Source organism: Pseudophryne corroboree, chromosome 2, assembly GCF_028390025.1.
Source record: "Pseudophryne corroboree isolate aPseCor3 chromosome 2, aPseCor3.hap2, whole genome shotgun sequence".
Classification (NCBI taxonomy): Eukaryota; Metazoa; Chordata; class Amphibia; order Anura; family Myobatrachidae; genus Pseudophryne; species Pseudophryne corroboree.
The window spans coordinates 751,267,141-751,274,627 of record NC_086445.1 but is presented as its reverse complement, the minus strand read 5'-3'; the positions used below and the strand labels follow the sequence as shown (position 1 = coordinate 751,274,627).

The 7,487-nt window shown below is 43.6% G+C and overlaps 1 pseudogene; it reads right to left on the bottom strand.

Annotated features, from left to right (window-relative positions):
- Nucleotides 1-233: 233 nt before the first annotated feature.
- LOC135051900 (5S ribosomal RNA) lies at nt 234-352 on the bottom strand (annotated as a pseudogene).
- Nucleotides 353-7,487: the final 7,135 nt, after the last annotated feature.

The window sequence follows — 7,487 nt, the reverse complement described above, 5'->3', positions numbered from 1 at the left end:
TGACTCTCCTGGAACCGGTTTTTCACGTTGCTTTGATTACAATTTTTAACATATGTGAAGATCAAATATAGTGGTACACTTTTTAACTCATGATACAAGAACTCTCCACTTTTAGTAAAACTTGAGTCAAAAAGGATCTATGCCAATACCCACATGGGGAGAGGTGTAGAATAGAATAGCGGGATGCGTCATAGGTTTGCTCCACTACTTCTGCTTTTTGCTATGGCTCATAATATGTACTGCACCTGATATTCCAAGGTGATCTCCCATCCAAGTACTGATCAGGCCTATCTCTGCTTAGCTTCCAAGATCAAACAAGTTTGGGTATGACCAGTGAAGTATGGCAGTACCAATGGGCTAGCAAATGAGAGAGTGTGGTTTATGATTGGAATACCAGAGAAGCACTTCTGCTGTCTAATGATTATGCACAGGGCCTCTGTTACTAATTGCATTGCAGAGTGCTAAATATACTGGCATATTAGATGAGAGTGTGCTTGAATAATAGGGAGACAGAAGAATAGGTTGATGTACCTCCATTCTGCTGTCCTCTGTCATATAGTTACAGTTGGGTAAAAAAGTATTTGGACAGCCACTGATTGTGCAAGTTGACCCACTTAAAAAGATGAGAGAAGTCTGTAATTTCCATCATAGGTACACTTCAACTGTGAGAGACAGAATCTGAAAAAAAAAGTAGGACATAACATTGTATGATTTTTAACAATATATTTGTATATTCTTGCGGCAAATAAATATTTGGACAATCAAAAAGTTTAACTCAATACTTTGTAATATAACCTCGGTTGGCACTTACAGAGGTCAAACATTTCCTGTAGTTCTCAACCAGGTTTGCACACACTGTAGCAGGTATTTTGGCCCACTCTTACATGCAGATCTTCTCTAGATCTGTCATGTTTTGGGGCTGTCGCCGGGCAACATGGACTTTCAACTCCCTCCACAGATTTTCTATTGCGTTGAGGTCTGCAGACTGGCTAGGCCACTCCAGGACCTTGAAATGCTTCTTATGGAGCCACTCCTTAGTTGCTCGGGCGGTGTGTTTGGGGTCATTGTCATGCTGGAAGACCCAGACACGTTGCATCTTCAATGCTCTTACTGAGGGAAGGATGTTTTTGCCCAAAGTCTCACGATACATGGCCCCATTCATCCTCTCCTTAATACGGATCAGTCGTCCTGTCCCCTTTGCAGAAAAGCAGCCCCAAAGCATGATGTTTCCACCCCCATGCTTCACAGTGGGTATGGTGTTCTTAGGATGCCATTCATCATTCTTCTCCCTCCAAACACGGCGAGTGGCGTTTAAACCAAAAAGTTAGATTTTGCTCTCATCTGACCACATTACATTCTCCCAATTCTCCTCTGGATCATCCAGATGGTCACTGGCAAATTTTAGACAGGCCTGGACATGTGCTGGCTTAAGCAGGGGGACCTGTTCGGGTGCTGCAGGATTTCAATCCATGATGACGTAGTGTGTTACTAATGGTAACCTTTGTGACTGTGGTCCCAGCTCTCTTTAGGTCATTGACCAGGTCCCCCCTGTGTAGTTCTGGGCTGATTCCTCACCGTTCTCAAGATCATTGATACCCCACGAGGTGAGATCTTGCATGGAGCCCCAGGTCGAGGGAGATTGTCAGTGTTCTTGTATTTCTTCAATTTTTTTATAACTGCGCCAAGAGTTGATCTCTTCTCACCAAGCTGCTTGCCTATTGTCGAGTAGCTCATCCCAGCCTTGTGCAGCTCTACAATTTTGTCCCTGGTGTCCTTATACAGCTCTCTGGTCTTGGCCATGGTGGAGAGGTAGCAGTCTGACTGTTTGAGGGTGTGGACAGGTGTCTTTTATACAGATAACCAGTTCAAACAGGTGCCATTAATACAGGTAACAAGTGGAGGATAAAAGAGCTTCTTAAAGAAGAAGTAACATCTGTGAGAGCCAGAAATCTTGCTGCTTGGTAGGTGTCCAAATATTTATTTTACACAAGAATATACAAGTAAATTGTTTAAAAATCATATAATGTGATTTCCTGTTTGTTTGTTTGTTTGTTTGTTTGTTTGTTTGTTTTTTCAGATTCTGTCTCTCACAGTTGAAGTGTACCTATGATGGAAATTACAGACCTCTCTCATCTTTTTAAGTGGGTCAACTTGCACAATCGGTGGCTGTCCAAATACTTTTTTGCCCACTGTATATAGCGGACAGAGGATGAGAGAGATAAGGGACACCTTTATCTATTGATAAGGGAAGGGTGAGGCAATACTGAACCTCTAGTCTTGGCATATAAAAAACGTAATGTTTAGTATCCCACATATAATTATATATAAATTGTCTTAGTAACAATAAATGTTAAAAAAGTGGAGAGTAGAAGTAATACCTTAATATATATAGCTGTCAGATATTAATAAAGCATATTCATAATTTTGACCCACAAGTCCAATAACACATATAACTTCATTCTAGTATATAAGGTTGGAGAAAGACAATAGTGGTAATATGTCTAATAAGCTAGACTGATTGGTAGTTCAATCAAATAAGCAACAAAAGTAAATGCGTAGCATAAACCCATAAATGGGTATGTACTACACCAGGAGAGTTCAGTGTGGGACAGTGAATATGTGTATTAGGATAATGTGTTTTTGCTTACTTGGCATGTTAACTATTGTAAACAGAATCATGTGGTTAATGACACCATATGAGGATGGTGTACTGAGCTACTGTGTACATAATACGTTGACAACTGAAATCATATTTGTCGCAGACGCCAGGATTTTCCTCAATAAACAAACATATCATCAAACTAAATGTGAGTGCTGTGCATGGACAGGGTAAGCATGCTTTGAGATGCAGAATATATAATAAATATATTTATATATTAATTAAAGTTAAGCTAGTTGGCAGTGGAAAGCCACTGATTAGGTGTGGGTATAGAGCAATCTGCCTACACACATTGAAAAGAAAAAAGAAGAAAAAATTGCTGCACCTATGTCTACCAGTTATACATTAGACAGGACTGGTATCCTCAACCTGGAATTAACAGTGTCAAATGTACGTACGCCTCTATAAGGAGTTGTGTGCTACTCCTGCAGCTATATGGATCAGAGAAAAAAGAAGATTAAATAGAGGCGCTCATTTCATTTTGACACTGTGAAGTCCTAGTTCTTTCACAACCAAAGAGTCAGATGAAGATATAAAATAAATATTTATTATCAAAATAAATCAATATAAAACACACTTTGTTTAGAACAAGCTCATATATAAAATATAATGCGTGATCCCTATCCTCACTGAATTGCCACGTGTATTAAAATTTAAAGCTCACATAAATTGCATGTATTGTTTCAACAGACAATGAGAGCAATGATGCAGACTGAATGGCTGACGGCAGTCCAAATGTAGCGACTATTGCAACACTGTTGCCAAGACTGCTGTATAAAGCTGTTTAGCTGTTAAATGAAACACAGTTGCTGAATATGAAAAAGAATACTGAGGGCAATTATAGGCTCAAAATTATTGGGCTGTATTGTGAATCGCCTCAGAGTTCCAGAAGCCGGTACATAAATGGAAATAGAGTGTTGAATTACCTCTCCAATAGGGCTAAAGGACCCGAGCGTCCTCGGGTAAGTCCAAAATGCCCAATAGGTTGTAGAGTTGGAGGGTTTGTCCGTGCAGGCCGGAATCCCACTGTTGTAAACTTAATTCCCCTGGGCGTGCACCGCCTGCTGCAGTGTGGGGGGAAAGACAGGTGTGCGGCTGATTGAATGGAAGCCGCTACAAGGATCCAGCGTTTTGTGAATCTCCTCCAATACTCCCTGGACGTGCACCGTCCGTTGGTGATAAGAGGGAGAGAGGCTAATGATCGGCCACTACAGCCGCACGGAACTCACACGTCGGCTTCGTCCTGTGCTGGGACGCCTGACGCTTGCTCCTGTAGCCGGTGAAATAGGGCTGTGAGAAGTGTCCCAGAGCGTGTGGTCAGTCAGTGAGAAAGGGGGAGGAGTCCTGACGCGTTTCGTCACGCAACCCGTAGTGGCCGATCATTAGCCTCTCTCCCTCTTCTCAGAGGGTGTACTAGTGAGATGGGTATAGGATCAGCAGAGATCCACTGGGAGAGGATTGTCTTCTTAGTGGCAGCTACTAGTTTAATTAATAAAATACATTGTCCTTTAGACAGCCTGAGAGGAGAGGATTTCGGATATATGCCCCATAATGCCCATGTTTTAGTAATATCAAACTGTATCTGTAGGTCTATTGTGATATATGACTGGAGTGCTTGCCATAGTGCCTGCACCTTAGGGCAGGACCATAGACAATGAACCAGATCTGCCTCTGGAGCAGCGCATTTGAAACAATGGGATGAGGAGGCAGCTCCAATAAGGTGTCGCAACTTTGGGGTGACATATGCTCTATGTAGGATTTTCTGATGCATTTCTGAGTATGAGATGGAACCCAATGTTTTATCCAAGTAAGTGTTGGCCTCTAGGATCAACTTTAAAGAAAGATCCGGGAACTCCAACCGCCATTTCATGAGTCCACTGAGCCGGATTCTATGTTTAGTAAGGTGCGAGAGTGTGAGTGTATGAGGGCTGTGGAAAAGCTACTATTCGCTGTCAGGCGTAGGGTTTTATCCAAATTGTGGGATTTGTCCTGTAGCGATAACAAGGACAGAACCTTCTGCACATAGCTACAGGCTTGGAGAAAGGGAAATAATGGTATCTGTAAATGTGGAAAATGTGCTATAACCTGTGAATGTGTTAGCAAGGTCAAAGTTTCAGCATACAAAAAATTATGAATGTATTTCAGGCCTCCGTCATACCAAGTATGAAATATGTGGGAAATTGTGTGGGGTTGAAAGTCTGGGTTACCCCAGAGAGGTAAGAACAGTGACGTATATCGCGATAGTTTAAGCTGTGAGCGGACCAACCGCCATGCTGCACAGGTAGAGGATATAAGTAAATTGTGCTTTACACTATTTGGCATGGAATTGGGAGTTGCGTGTAATAGGGCTACCAGATTCCAAGAAGGTGCAAAGGATTGTTCTAAATATGTGTTAGCATATATGCTCTGTCCGCCGATCCAGTCCAAAGCAATCCTGTAATTGGCTGCTAAAGCGTAAGTGTACAGGCACGGCAAATTCAAGCCACCAAGGGACCGAGGTTGACGTAGTTTAAATAATGAGTATATAGGGCGTTTACCCGCCCAAATAAATTTGGATAGTGCCTTGTCCAATTGAGTGAATATGTCCCTGGGCGGAATCAGCGGGAGCATCTGAAGCACATATAAGAAACGCGGGAAACTGATCATTTTGTACAAATGACTCCTGCCCGTGTATGTAAGGGGGAGGTGGGCCCACCTAGCGAAGTCAGCATATGTCCTAGTGAACAATGGGGGAAAGTTAAGGGAGTACAGTTCGGAAGGTTGATTAGGCAACACAATACCTAGATAGGTAGTACAGTTATTTTAGGCCCAGTGAAATGGGAAGGTATCGCCCCAACCCATTTTGGCAGAGGGAAAGAAGGCCAAAGCCTCCATTTTAGAATAATTGATTTTGAACCCAGAAACTTGTTCAAAGGAATATAAAATGTCGAGTAGATGTGGTACGGCCACCCGGGGGTTGCCGAAGTAAAGTAAAATATCATCCGCGAATGCCGAGAATTTAAGTTCTCGATCCGCTAGTTTTATACCCTGCCACCTGGTTTCCTTTATAAAGTGGCGGAGAAGAGGATCTAAAGCTAAGTTAAAGAGTAGGGGAGATAGGGGGCAGCCCTGTCTGGTGCCACGGTGTAGGGAAAAGAGTCTGGAGTTGTGATCATTAATCGTTAAGAAGGCTTGTGGAGTTTGGTAGAGGGTGCGAAACACCTGGAGAAAATCAAGGCCAAAATTCTGAAATCTAAGTAATCTATCAATATGGGCCCAAGAGACTCGGTCAAAGGCCTTGTCTGCATCTCAACTTAGAACTATGTTTCCCGTCTCCAGTGAGCTATGAGTTTTAATCATGGCCGCTTGTAAAGAGCGAATATTATGTACAGAGTGCCTATTGCGTAGAAATCCTGCCTGAGCAGGATGGAGCAGTTTAGGCAGAACCAACTGGAGGCGGGAAGCAAGCATCTTTGTGAATAATTTAAAATCTTGATTTAATAATGAAATTGGCCGGTAAGACGAGACCAAAGTGTGATCTTTATTGGGTTTAGGGAGGGGTGTAGTATGGCTGACCGGCGGTCTCCTGACCGCCGGTCAGCTTACCGATGCCGGGATCCTGGCAGCATACCGACGCCAGGATCCCGGCGGGGAGGGGCAAGTGCAGCAAGCCCCTTGCGGGCTCGCTGCGCTCACCACGCTGCGGGCTCGGTGGCGACCTGCGGTCGCCACGGGTTCTATTCCCACTCTATGGGTGTCGTGGACACCCACAAGTGGAAATAGTCCCTATTGGTCGGCATACCGACCATCGGGAAAGTGAGCCGTCGGGCTCGTGGAGGAGGTCATGTGACTGTTGGTCAGCTGATCGGCGGTCACATGAATACCACCCTTAGGGAGGACTATAACCCGTGCTGTGTTAAAGTCAGGAGGGGCTGGATGGCCTGCCAAGATTGAATTATACAATGTTAAAAGGTGGTCGCTTATATGTGGGAGGAGTAGTTTGTAATAGGCTGCCGATAATCCGTCAGGACCCGGGGACTTCCCATTGGTTAAGGATTTAATGGCCTCTTCTAATTCCGCTGTTGTGATGGGAGTAGTGAGGAATTCTTTGTCCTCTTCCGATAAAGCGGGAAGGCCAGCTTGTGTTAAAAAGTCTGTGCCAATTTCTGGTTGGTCGGGAGGGGCGGTATATAAAGTCTCAAAGAAAGTCAGAAAGGTGTCACTGATTGTTTCCTGTGTCAGTGTAGGTGACGTATGAGTGTCTCGAATAGAGGAGATATGCCTAGGGGTCGTATGAGCCTTCACCATATTTGCCAATAACTTCCTGGGGCGGTTACCCCAACGAAAATATTTGTTGGACTGAAAGGAAAGAAACAGTTTGGCTTGTTCAGTACAGAGGGTATCATGGACTAATTTGGCATCTTTATATCGTATTCTATTAGATTCAGACGGGTCAGCCAGTAGTTGGGAATAAACAGAGGCAACCTGGACGGAAGCCTTAGCCATCCTCACCCGAAGTTGTTTCTTCCTGGCGGCAACATATGAGATTATTTGACCTCTAATAACAGGCTTAGAAGCCTGCCAGAAAAGGTTCATATCATCAATATGTGTTGCATTGTCACCTGTGTAATTGAGATATGACTGGGTCAAATAGAGTTTGAAGTCTTCTGAGTGGGCTAAATGTTCTGGGAACCGCCAGATATCAGAATATGAGCGGGGTGTGGTCAAAGCAATTAATAGAGTGATTGGAGCGTGGTCTGATAGAAGAATATTAGCTATGGTGGTGTCTTCTACTCTATGGATCAAAGAGGCGGATACTAGCCAGTAATCTAATCTAGAAAATATTTTG